Source organism: Thalassophryne amazonica, chromosome 15, assembly GCF_902500255.1.
Source record: "Thalassophryne amazonica chromosome 15, fThaAma1.1, whole genome shotgun sequence".
NCBI lineage: Eukaryota > Metazoa > Chordata > Actinopteri > Batrachoidiformes > Batrachoididae > Thalassophryne > Thalassophryne amazonica.
This window is the reverse complement of record NC_047117.1, coordinates 76,552,532-76,566,403: the sequence shown is the minus strand read 5'-3', so window position 1 is coordinate 76,566,403 and position 13,872 is coordinate 76,552,532.

The following is a 13,872-nucleotide window of genomic DNA, read 5'->3' as shown; positions in this document are numbered from 1 at the left end:
ACAGCAAGTGCTTCAAGATGTAGAGATTCCCCTCAGATCCAAACAGAAGAAAAATTGGGGAAAATAAAATCAGTTGTGTGGGATGGAAGAGACTTCCATATACAGAGTCCCATATACAGTAAAACACATAAACCATCATCACATAAACCAGATATTTGCAGTCACTGGACAGAAAGTCCCAAAGTTTTTGTATTGTTTTCCATGTAATAAACACCATATATAACAGATTTTGTATAATGGATTTTTTGCTCACATCGGATAAAATGTCCCATCCAATCACAATGTATATCCATTAAAACCTCCGAGCAGTCTGGATGTGCAAAGTAACAGAGGTACAAATTAAAGATCAGCACTGACACTTGCCGATTTGCAAACATCTGCAAAATAAATTCAGAGGTGATTCAGAGGTGTTATTAGATTCCAAAAATGGCATTTTTGGTTTTAGAAGTGTTTATTTCTCGCGCGCTTTTGCATAATATATGAGTGACATGCATATGAACACAAAGCAAAGTGGTTTTGAAGAGACCAGTCACTGACATCCCGGTGCACCTCTACTCTGACTGGCTCTCATCACCCACCACTCAAAAACAAAGCAGAACAGATTCAAACAGAATGTGACTTTTAACCTCTTAAAATATGTCAAGGTTAGCCAAATTTGAACTTGTCCAAGGTCTGTGTCCCAAGAATGTTCCCTGTAAATTTGAAGACTGTGGCAGTAATAGAACTGGACTTTTGCTGAACACGGACAGACAGACGCCAGGTCTTCGCAATACCCGATGGCCATATGTTGGCCTCGGGTAATGAAAAATTCATTATGGAATTCCCCTAAGATAAATATGTTCTCTTCATTAAAATGAACAGTAATTATGTAACACTTTTCATAAAGAAGAAAAAAGCAACACCTCTCTATTTTTTAAGTAAAATATCAATAAATCAAAATATAACGCTGTGCTAAAATACCCTTTGCCGTATGAGCATTGTGTTATTGATAATTTGCAGTTGTTTAGTTAATTATTTTGATCCCATTCTTACATACAATTTGTACATGTTCAAATCAAATCATCATTTGTTCACATTGTGCAAATCAAGCACCAGCAACTGACGTCACAGTGCAGCTCTACTCTAACTGGCTGTCACTCAAGTACAAAATGGATCAGATTATAACAGAATGTAACTTATTAAACCTTTTAAAATATGTCAAGGTTAGCCATCTTTGAACTTGTCCAAAGTCTGTGTTCCAAGAATGTTCCCTGTGAATTTGAAGACTGTAGCAGTTACAGAACTGGACCTATGCTGAACATGGACAGACAGACAGATGGATGCCAGGTCTTTGCAATACCCGACGGCCATGTGTTGGCCTCGGGTAATAAAATGACACAGCTCTAATAAGGTGTCAAACAAATGTTTCCTGTCCGTGCAATGAAAATATTTACATTTGTTGAGAGATGGAATGTACTGATCAACTCCGCTGATGCCTCGTGCATCTTTCCGCTCATGGAAATATTGAAATATTTAATATAAATTGGTTGTTATATCTTCTCCTTTACCAGTGATTCCCAAACATTTTCCGTCCATCTTTAAAGCAGCATCTTCTTCTTGCAAGGCACCAGAGCAAACTATTTTACACTATGCTGCTCTATAATGAACTGCTTAAAAATAATTGATTAAAAGTTGATTATGCCTACTGATTAACACAGTCACGGTAACACTTTAACTGCTGTCGGTCTGCAGACACTGACGGGGCAACGCCGCTGAAGCCGATCCTGCTTCAGCCCACTTACGTACAATATTGATGATGCTGACTGTCTCGTGTTGTCTGCAGGTCCATTTCTCTCTGCAGACTCTTGTTGTTGCTTTGATTCTTTGAGAGTAAGCAGAGCCATTTCTGTGAAATCTAAGCATCACCATCTGCTCTAAATCATTGAATCTTTGACGCAAATGTGTGTGAGCGATGTGCAGCGTGCGCATGGTGTATCGCTGTCTGCCATCAGACCATGCACAGATTCAGGGTTACAGAGACTGTAATGATTACATTAGGTGTGATTAGCTGAGAGGTTCACAGGGCTCAGACCTCTCCTGACTGACGATAATTAGTTTCTTATGAAACAGATTCATCATCAGAATGTGCTTCTTTGTTTACGGTGGGAGAGACCGAGTGCAGGTCAAAAACTGTTACGTTTCTGCAGTTTGTGTGTTTGCATGTTTAGTTTGTGTTTAAACTTGGAATAACTGAAGAATCTTGCTCATCTCTTTCTCTACATTTATGACACGGTGCACATCTGCTCCCACTCAGGTTAAAATTTTGTCTGAAGATGGAAAGTGAACTGAACTGGAGAGAGACAAAAGAGGAGATTTGCACTTGTTTGGGATGCATAAGCAGACGCTCTCTCCCACCGTGCTGATGGTTCCGGGTCTAAATTTATTTCTCTGTTGGTATGTTGTGGCGTGACTATAATCCACCCCTCCAATTTATTCATTATATGCAGTTGAGCACACAACTCCTACTCCTCAGTTTACTTTTTAACATGTGCCGCTTCCAAACTGTCAATTATTTATTTATTTATTTATTTATTTATTGTGTGTGTGTGTAACCGGCTGAGGGTGCTCTCGCATTACCAAAACCGTCAACCGCACCAGAAAGCGAAGGCAGGAGCAGGAAAATTACTGATTCTCTAAGCGCTGTGAACTTAATGTTATGTTAGACTGAGGGAATGCCACATAGAAGAACTAAAAAGTTGACTCCCTGCATCAAATATGTATTGCAAAGATGCCACCGTGTGGAGGCATCACTCATCGCTGGGATAAGAAGTGTTTCAAAACAATGATAACCAACAGCGGAGCAGCTTAGCTAAAATTTCCATAACAGTTTTTGCATTTTGTGATAAAAGCATCAAATTTGGCACACACATTCTAAATGAGCTAATGTTTATTTCAGATATGGGGCCTTCCTGGAGCTGACCTCTAATGAGCTACAGGCGTCAATAAAGAATTATACAGGAGTCAGAATTTTAAAATGCCTCAATCATGTTGAAAACTATACCACATTATTTGTCTGATCATAACAATTCCAAAAAGATATAGTTTGGACTATCTAAGAATGTTCTGGAGTTATGAGGTAAAAACAGCAAAAATGGTGACAAAGGTCAGTTTCAGTTTGTACAGGGGTCAAAACTTAAAGTTGCTCCAATTTTGGTAAAAAAAAATATGCAAGTTATTGGTTGAGTTGATAGGATTTTAAAAAGGAACAGTTTGCACCATCTGTCATGCTTAGTTATCATGTTATGGGGTAACATGAAAATTTACTAAGGTGTATCTTCTATTATATGCCATAGGTATTAAAGGCACTGCGCACTTCTTCACAGACTAAGGTTAATTATGGAGTTCCACAAGGTTCTGTGCTAGGACCAATTTTATTCACTTTATACATGTTTCCGTTAGGCAGTATTATTAGACGGCATTGCTTAAATTTTCATTGTTACGCAGATGATACCCAGCTTTATCTATCCATGAAGCCAGAGGACACACACCAATTAGCTAAACTGCAGGATTATCTTACAGACATAAAGACATGGATGACCTCTAATTTCCTGCTTTTAAACTCAGATAAAACTGAAGTTATTGTACTTGGCCCAACAAATCTTAGAAACATGGTGTCTAACCAGATCCTTACTCTGGATGGCATTACCCTGACCTCTAGTAATACTGTGAGAAATCTTGGAGTCATTTTTGATCAGGATATGTCATTCAAGTGCGCATATTAAACAAATATGTAGGACTGCTTTTTTGCATTTGCGCAATATCTCTAAAATTAGAAAGGTCTTGTCTCAGAGTGATGCTGAAAAACTAATTCATGCATTTATTTCCTCTAGGCTGGACTATTGTAATTCATTATTATCAGGTTGTCCTAAAAGTTCCCTGAAAAGCCTTCAGTTAATTCAAAATGCTGCAGCTAGAGTGCTAGCAGGGACTAGAAGGAGAGAGCATATCTCACCCATATTGGCCTCTCTTCATTGGCTTCCTGTTAATTCTAGAATAGAATTTAAAATTCTTCTTCTTACTTATAAGGTTTTGAATAATCAGGTCCCATCTTATCTAAGGGACCTCTTAGTACCATATCACCCCAATAGAGCGCTTCGCTCTCAGACTGCAGGCTTACTTGTAGTTCCTAGGGTTTGTAAGAGTAGAATGGGAGGCAGAGCCTTCAGCTTTCAGGCTCCTCTCCTCTGGAACCAGCTCCCAATTCAGATCAGGGAGACAGACACCCTCTCTACTTTTAAGATTAGGCTTAAAACTTTTCTTTTTGCTAAGCTTATAGTTAGGGCTGGATCAGGTGACCCTGAACCATCCCTTAGTTATGCTGCTATAGACTTAGACTGCTGGGGGGTTCCCATGATGCACTGAGTGTTTCTTTCTCTTTTTGCTCTGTATGCACCACTCTGCATTTAATCATTAGTGATTAATCTCTGCTCCCCTCCACAGCATGTCTTTTTCCTGGTTCTCTCCCTCAGCCCCAACCAGTCACAGCAGAAGACTGCCCCTCCCTGAGCCTGGTTCTGCTGGAGGTTTCTTCCTGTTAAAAGGGAGTTTTTCCTTCCCACTGTTGCCAAGTGCTTTCTCACAGGGGGTCGTTTTGACCGTTGGGGTTTTTTCCGTAATTATTGTATGGCCTTGCCTTACAATATAAGGCGCCTTGGGGCAACTGTTTGTTGTGATTTGGCGCTATATAAATAAAATTGATTGTTTGATTGATTATACATTCCAATTCTAAGGTAGAACTCTACTAATGTATACTAAAGTATATCTAAAAAAAAAAAGTAGAGTCACTTAGGTGCCTGGTCTTGAGAACCAGGGATGGTAGGTTTTGAAACGCTTTGTTATCCCATGGGAACTCTATGACATGCGCATACAGTGAGGAAAATAAGTATTTGAACACCCGGCGATTTTGCAAGTTCTCCCACTTAGAAATCATGGAGGGGTCTAAATTTTTCATCTTGGGTGCATATCCACTGTGAGGGAAAAAAAAAAAAAATCCAGAAATCACAATGTATGATTTTTTAAAATAATTTATTTGTATGTTACTGCTGAAAATAAGTATTTGAACACCTGTGAAAATCAGTGTTAATATTTGGTACATTCTGGTCTCATCTGACCACATGACCTTCTCCCATGCCTCCTCTGATCATCCAGATGGTCACTGGTGAACTTCAAACGGGCCTGGACATGTGCTCGCTTGAGCAGGGGGATCTTGCTGCCCTCCAGGATATTAAGCCATGACAGCATCATGTGTTACTAATGTAATCTTTGTGACTGTGGTCCCAGCACTCTTCAGGTCATTGACCAGGTCCTCCTGTGTAGTTCTGAGCTTTCTCAGAATCATCCTTACCCCACAAAGTGAGATCTTGCATGGAATCCCAAACCAAGGGAGATTGACAGTCATCTTGTGTTTCTTCCACTTTCTAATAAATAATCATAACAGTTGTTGTCTTCTACCAAGCTGCTTGCCTGTTGTCCTGTAGTCCATCCCAGCCTTGTGCAGGTCTACAGTTTTGTCCCTGGTGCCCTTAGACAGCTCTTTGGTCTTGGCTATGGTGGACAGGTTGGAGTGCGATTGATTGAGTGTGTGTTGATTGTGTGAACAGGTGTCTTTTATACAGGTAACAAGTTCAAACAGGTGCAATTAATACAGGTAAAGAGTGCATAATAAGAGGGCTTCTTAAAGAAAAATTAACAGGTCTGTGAGAGCCAGAATTCTTGCTGGTTGGTAGGTGTTCAAATACTTATTTGTAGCAGTAACATACAAATAAATTATATAAAAAAAAAATCATACATTGTTATTTCTGGATTTTTATTTTTTTAGATTGTCTCTCACAGTGGACATGTACCTAAGATGAAAATTTCAGACCCCTCCATGATTTCTAAGTGGGAGAACTTGCAAAATTGCAGGGTGTTCAAATACTTATTTTCCTCACTGTACATGTCATATGTCATAGAATCCAAAGGACGTATGACATGTATGCGCATGTCATAGAGCACATGCGCATGTCCAAAATTGGAGCAACTTTAACTTTTGACCCCTGTACAAACTGAAACTGAGCTTTGTCACTATTTTTGCTGTTTTTACCCCATAACTCCAGCACATTCAGTCATAGATAGTCCAAACTATACCTTTTTGGAATCGATATAATCGGACAAATAATGTGATATAGCTTTCAACATGATTGGAGCATTTTAAAATTTTGACCCGTGCGTATATCTTTATTGACCCCTGTAGCTCATTAGAGTCAGTTACAGGATGGCTCCATATCTGAAAATAAACATTAGTTAGTTTAGAATATGTGTGCCAAATTTGATAGTTTTATCCAGTAATGCACAATTGTTTTGCTGTGCTGCCCCACTACAATGGAAAGCATACACTTAACTAAGCAGAATAAATTTACCATCTTCAAACAGTCAGGTTTTAGACTGGAGTCTGATTCAGTACCCGACACCTTATGTCTCTCTAGTCACTCAGTTTTATATGCTGATAGTGTGGGAAGTAAAATAAAAGCCATGTGTATGAAGGACTCATGATAAATCCTTTATTATTGAGTGTGAATTTAATGCTAGATAAATAATCAATGGATTTAATAATAATAGTATAAATTCATTGCGTCATTGACCAGGTCAGCTCTGGGAGCGTGCATTATGTCACACATTGCCACATCCACCCCACCACCGGATGTTTTTTTTTTTTTTTTTTGCTGTGGTTAATGAAAACTTAAGACTTATTTGTCAAACCCATTGTTCCTGACGGAGTCGTGCCATCTGTGTGCATTTGTCACGTTTCAGGCTGCTGAGCCTCAGATCATAAGCTCTTAGTTTCCTCCAATAATGAAACACTCCTCGACGCCGACGCAGACAAATCTCTATGCAAACATGTTTAAAAATTCAAAACCCTAAATTGTTTTCCCCGAGAAGTGTGAAAGGATTGTTTTGACAGCCCCATTCCATCTTCCTTCTCATGTAACCTTTGTTTAACCGAAAGAGTTGAGTCGGAGGCAAACTTATTTCCGACGGCCTCTTGGCGGAAATGTGAAGCATTAAAGTGTTATTGATTGATAATGGGCAATAACCTTTAAGAGGGAAGCTTTGGGGGACATTACTTGTGTGTGCTGGGGTGGGTGGGGGGTGGGTGACCTTTGGGCAGTATGCTGATTGAAGAGGGCTACCATTTTCTCTTTTTTTAAAGTCTGAACTTATTTCATTAAAAACCTCCAGACAGAAGCATTTGACTGAAACAGACAATTTTATTTACATAGAACATTTCGTTACTCACTAAGTGAAATCATTAAAATGCTCACAGAGGAAGTGTATAACCTGTTGTTTCTGTGTGGTACCGAGAGCCCATGTGGGTATTTATGTAGGAGTTTTGTTGTTTTTGTCTTGGGATTTTTTTTACTGCTGCCTTCTGGATGACTTGTAGCCTGATTGTTTTTCTCTTCAGATGAGCAGGGCATGTACATGCATGAGTGGGGCTGCAATGCTGTAAAAACTATATACAGCTCTCAACCTTGGCGTTCTGATAGATTCAGGTGAGGACCCGTGCACCTCCTGTTTTGAGCCATGTTGGCATCTTTTAACATGCAAAATAGAATAAGGCAGACAGACTATCAAGTTGCTTGCATTGCCTTTTTACTAAACACAGGGTTCCGGTGGCCTAAGCGCTGAAGGACTGAAGTTGAGATCTTGGCTACCTATATGTTTTTGGTATTTAAATGGAAAAATATGGGCATATGTCATGGGGAATCACCAATTCTCCATACTGAATCGTAATTTCAACAGCCAGTCAATTGTAGTGTAACCCCAACCTGCAGTTTTCCCTAGATTTTATTCAATTTTTTTAATATCCCCTCGATCAGCCTTATACTACATATCTACATGACTACTGCATTTGGAGTTTATGCCTGCTGGCATCACGAGGTAGGTAAAAGTCTAGCTGTAACTTGTGTACCGTATTTTAAATTGACTTGTGTCCATGTGTAAGTAATGTTAGGTGTGATGTGATCCTCTTTTACTGTTTGGGAAACAAGTATTGAGCTGCGTATTTCAACAGGCTGTGAGGTTATCAAGGAAAGAATGTGATTTTTCTTGTATGGGTGAACATTGCAGTTGATGCATTGGGGCTGAATGTATAATTGTCTTATAATCACAGTTTTTAAAACACAGTCTTCAAAACCTGAGATTTTGTATTTGAGTTTGCATCTCAGCTGCACATTGGAAGTGTTTGTTCTCAGCTAAAGATGCCTGCCTTCAGTGAGGAGCACCAGTCTGCCACGCTTTGATGGCTGAGAAGATGGTGAGCACACCGCTCACCGTCTTGTTATGATAACGGAACAGGAGTGATACTTCCCCAGAAATGGTCTTCATGACTGCTTTTGGAAACAACTGTGCCCAAAATAAGCACTTCACTGGTCCTTGCCTGCATTTGTCACAACTCAAAATTTCAGAGCTGAATATGCAAGTAGTTCTAACGGAGTTGCTGATGAAAATTCTGTGGACCCACTCACTCGGTGCACTGACTACTTGACTCTGTGATTGCTATGGATGCACTGCTAATCACAGGAAATAAAAAGTGTAATTTCTATCAGCTCTTCTTGGTGCTGTGTGTTCATGTTAATCCATGTAGGAAGAGTAGAAAGCTGCTAACAGGATCAGGACTTACCAGCACACAGAGCAGTCCTGCCACAATGCTAAATTTATCTGTAGATTACTCGAAATGTTTTAAAGTTGAGCTTCTCCTTCATCTCCTCCGCCCATTTTTAAAAATGTTTTTTACATAGAAACAACATAAACTTGTTCATGTTGTGGTTTAATCTAACAGAATATAGATGATGATGATAATGTATCAGTTGCAATATGTAAAAAAAATTCTAACATTTTCCTTCAAAATGTTCAGGTCTTTGACAGAATAGGCTTTTCACTGTAAAATCAATAATAAAGTAAAAAAATAAAAAATAAATAAAATATCACAGTTAAACCACCTTACAAAGCAAAATCTGTCAAGTTGAGCTGTGTCAGCTTCTGATGATAAACCAAAAACAAGATTTTCTTTCTTTTTTTGTGTCTCATTTCTGAACAGTCAAATGCCAAACCAACTAAACGGCGGAAGACCAGCAGGGTAAAGATGATTGAGGTGAAATTTCATTGTTTGACAAAAAGTCTTTTCTTTTTCTCATCCTTTTGCCGTTGCTTGTCGGTTTCTGCTCGTTCTTCCTGTCGGTCATCTTGGGTATTTTTTGGAGGATGCCGCTACACTTGTGACTTGGCCTGCAGTCTTCCTGTTAAATGGCTTTGGCTGGGTCTCTGTGAAGAAATCATTAAAATTTTCATGAGTTATGTTGGTTGAATAGATGGTTAAAAAAATGAAATGATTAAAAATAAATCAATAAAACAAATGAATAAGTCACAGGCCAGAAAGGAACCAAACAGATATTTCTTCCAAGGAACTGGTTGTATTTCTGACCATAAGCTTTTAGAAGTACTTTACCAGAGACCAGAGATCCTCGGTTCAAATCCCAGCCTGATCGGAAAATCATTAAGGGCCCTTGGGCAAGGTCCTTAATCCCCTAGTTGCTCCCGGTGTAGTGGGCACCTTTTATGGCAGCATCCTCACATCGGGGTGAATGTGAGGCATTAGTATGTAAAGTGCTTTGAGCGTCTGATGCAGATGGAAAAGCGCTATATAAATGCAGTCTATTTAGCACTGCCAGATTCCAACCCTATAACCTATGAATGGAGTTTTTCCTGAAAAATATAGTCAAGGCTAAAAGCTTATTGTTCTTGCATATAAAGAATCATTAATTTGGTATTATATAATGGATGAGTGGATCCTTGTCATTTGACTGGTGCTTTGTATGTCACATGATATGGATTATTCGTCTCATTTGTGTTGCATTGCATTTAGAGGCAGTTTGGTTCCATTTACGAGGGCTGTCCATAAAGTATAGGTCCTTTTTATTTTTTTCAAAACTATATGGATTTCATTCATATGTTTTTATGTCAGACATGCTTGAACCCTCGTAGGACCTATACTTTATTGACAGCCCTCGTAGAGCAGTGCTTCTCAATTATTTCTGTTACTTCCCCTCTAGGAAGAAGAAAACATTTTGTGCCCCCGCCCCCATCTCCCACCGTGACTATAAATAGTATCATTTGTCCATAAAACATTTTTAAAGTACACCTGTGCGTAACATTGTATCCTAGTAACATTAAAGAAAACAAAAGAAAGAACTTTAGATCAACTTACAGCAAAGAATAACTTTATTAACATTGTTTTTAGTCTGTCACAGGAAAAAAAAAATGCATCACTTGCTTGAAATTAAAAAAAATCCTTAAACTATAAACATTTTTGACCGACTGCCATTTGATACTGAAAAACAAAATTAAATAAAATCAATGAATAATAATAAATTCAAATTGATCAGAACACTTACTCGGGAGCACAATGTATAAAACACTTTAACAGACAAAACAAAAATGAATAAAACAACTTGTGCAGATTTTTGTATGATTATTTTTGTGATTTTTATTTATTTTTTTATTAGTTTTTATTTTTGTAGAACTTCCGTCATCCAGAATGACAGAGACCATGTCTACTGCTGCTCTGCTGCTCAGCTCCTCTGCTCCGGTGCTATGATGTTAATGGTGTTCGCTGGTTTACTGAAGCAGCATTCACAAAGCGGGATGATTGCTGGCAGTTTTCGGTACGTTTTCACTGAAAAAAACTCAAGCAGCTTAATTTATTTGGCGTCATGCTGTCCGTTGCCAACATTTTAAGACACAGCGGTCTTTCCTCGTCTCCCACCGTAATATGAACAAAACCCTACATAGAGCTGCGTTCCATTATGTTAGAGTCCTCAATACTCCCTGCGCACACTCGTTGACAATGAGAGCGCCACCACCTCTGTAGTGGATGTGCAATAACACTTTTTCTAGTACGGGAAAAAAACAGTTTCCTGCGGTCGCGCACCCCCACTATTTGAGAAGACTGATTTAGAGTGCAAATTTGGTTCCATCGTTTGGTACCATTGCACTCCACACACAACACACACACACACACACACACACACACACACACACACACACACACACACACACACACACACACACACACACACAAAACGCGCGCGTGCACGCAGACACAATGCACTATAGTAAAGCACTTTGGATCTGCACGGGCACTTAAGTGTTTGATATTTTTAAACAACTATTTATTGATTTTGAATAACTTCTTTTGATATTTTTATGTGGCTTGGGGGTTTTAATCATGCTGTACATATTGAATGAATGGCTTGTGTTTGTGTGTTTGATGTGCACTGTGATCTGCTTGCAATTTTTAATTCCAATGTAGTTTTTCTACTGCAAATGGCAATAAACTGAAACTGAAACTGAGACACAAGACAAATCCTCTGCGCTGTCTGGAGGCTGTTAGCAGGAAGTTAGAATGAAAAGCTGGACTCATTTCTGACATGATTTTTTTTTTTTTTGCTGCACTGAGGATGTACACAGTCTCTTTTGTAGTACACGCGTGCACAAGTGCCGATCCGGTTGTGTGAGCACGCGTGCACACACAGAACAATGACACAAGCGAGACTGTCAGAACGGGCGGGTGCCGGGCACCCGAAGCGGCTTGACCCGCAATGCAGACTCCCACATCAGGTTCACGTGTAAAAGCAAACGTCGTCTTTATTTCAGGCTGAGCTACGGTACACAGGTGATCAGTCAGCGGAGCGGAGGTACAAGCAGGGTCAGGCAAAAACGCAGTCATATTCAGGCAGGGTTCAGAAGCACGAGCAAACATGGACATCAGGGATGAGGCAAAAAGCGTAGTCAAAAAACAGAGCAGATTTCAAAACACACGGCTAGGCAAAACAGGACTGGATACGAGAGCTAGGATGTGTACCAACGACGACAAACTGGCAGTGAGCTGTGAGACTGTGATGGTTTAAATAAGGGGCAAACAAATTAGGGTGATGTGAAGCAGGTGCGTGGAAGTCTCTGGAAGGGGGGCATGACCGGGGGAGCCAAAGGTTGTGCAGAGTACAAGATATTGAAGGAAGGAAAGCACATAGTGAAGTGAAGTAACAGACAAAGACACGTGAGCTGGAGCAAGAGTGGGAGTGAATGAAACACAAAGCAGACATAAACAAGGTGGGAAACAAAGACATGGGGCAGGTGCAGGGTGTGGAGTGAACATAAGTAACCGGGCGTGAGACAAGGAACAAAGACATGATGGGAGGTGCGGAGTGGAAACAAAATGACAAAAACAGAACAGAGCTAAATTGGAAATCATGGTCAGAATATAATGCAACAACAGGAACCATAATCAAACATGAGCATGAGAACAAAGCAAGTAGAACTGAACACGGAATCAATACAAAAGCAAAATTAAACAGGAACAAACTAATAAACAAAAATCAAAACCAGATATAAAAGTACAAAGCCAACATATACAGAACAAAGCTAAATGATAAACAATGAAAACACAAACCGGCTGAACAGAACTAGAACAGAACTGGACATTGGCTAAAGTATGAAAAGTAACAAAATGATAAGAAAAACATAGCCGAATAACTCATGATGAAAATTAAAAAACTAATACATCAAAGCTGGGGCGGAGATGAGCCAAAGGGGATCCAAAATAAGGACTAAGACCTAGACCCAGGCCGGGCATGACAGACGACGATTTGATTGAGCTAACTGACTGTGCTAATTCTTATAACACACACATACACATGCACACACACACAAAATCCACTCCGCTGTAAGCCATCTGGATGCATGAAGAGCTGTTCAGATGAAAAGCTAAAAAGCTGATGTGATTTTTGGCTGGACTGAAGAACTACACAGTCTTTTTTTATGGATGTCCAAATCAGTGCACTGCATCACAACTGGGACTGTAACAGCAGTGGAACACCAAAATGTAAGTCCCTTTTCTCTTGTTTATAAACAAATAAAATATCAAATGACAAGGATCTATTTTAGCCATTATATAAAACAAATAATGAATGTTTTTACATTCTTTCAATGGAACAAATTTTTAATTCGGTGAAAACTGGAACATACGATTCAACGAGGCCTCAGCTTTTACCTCATGAATATTTGTACCATTGAACTCATAAACATTCATTAGTGTATACCACTTAACAAAAACATTCTTAAAATCGAGAAGAAAATGAGTTGGAATTAAGTTTACATTTTTCCATTCATCAGTGATGACTTCAAAAGGAAATATTACCCCACCCCCCCCCCCCCCCGCAAGATGTATATTTTGAAATGGTCATTTTAGAACCATCTTAACTTATAAACACTTAACTGCAGCAAGATTGTGAATAATTTAACAAATCATAACATTATGGAATATGTCAAATTTATCTCTTGTAATTTTTCTGTATTTCATTTGCCATATTTTATTGGGGGGAGGATCTGGTTGACACTTTCTCTCTGAACACGTCCAACACAAAGTCATTGATTAATTCGAGGCACCGCAGGTCTAACCTTTTAAAATCATTGCCTTTGAGTGCTTTATCTTTACATCAGCTTCCCATGTCCTCCAGATTAAATGGCACTTTCTGTTGGTGTGTGCAGCCTATCTCAACATCATCTGGAGAACTGCTATGACAAGCCAGCCTTCCAAACAAGAACAAGAAGAAATCAATAACCTTGTTGCCCTGCTCATCCCACTGCTGACCAACTAGCTGTGTGTGCGTATGTACGTGCGTACATGCATGCGTGTCCACAATCTCAGACAACAAACAGCCTTTGTCCAGACATTTTTTTATATACTTCTCTTTTCATCTGTTTCTTTGGCCTCAGTAGAATTATAAAACGCCT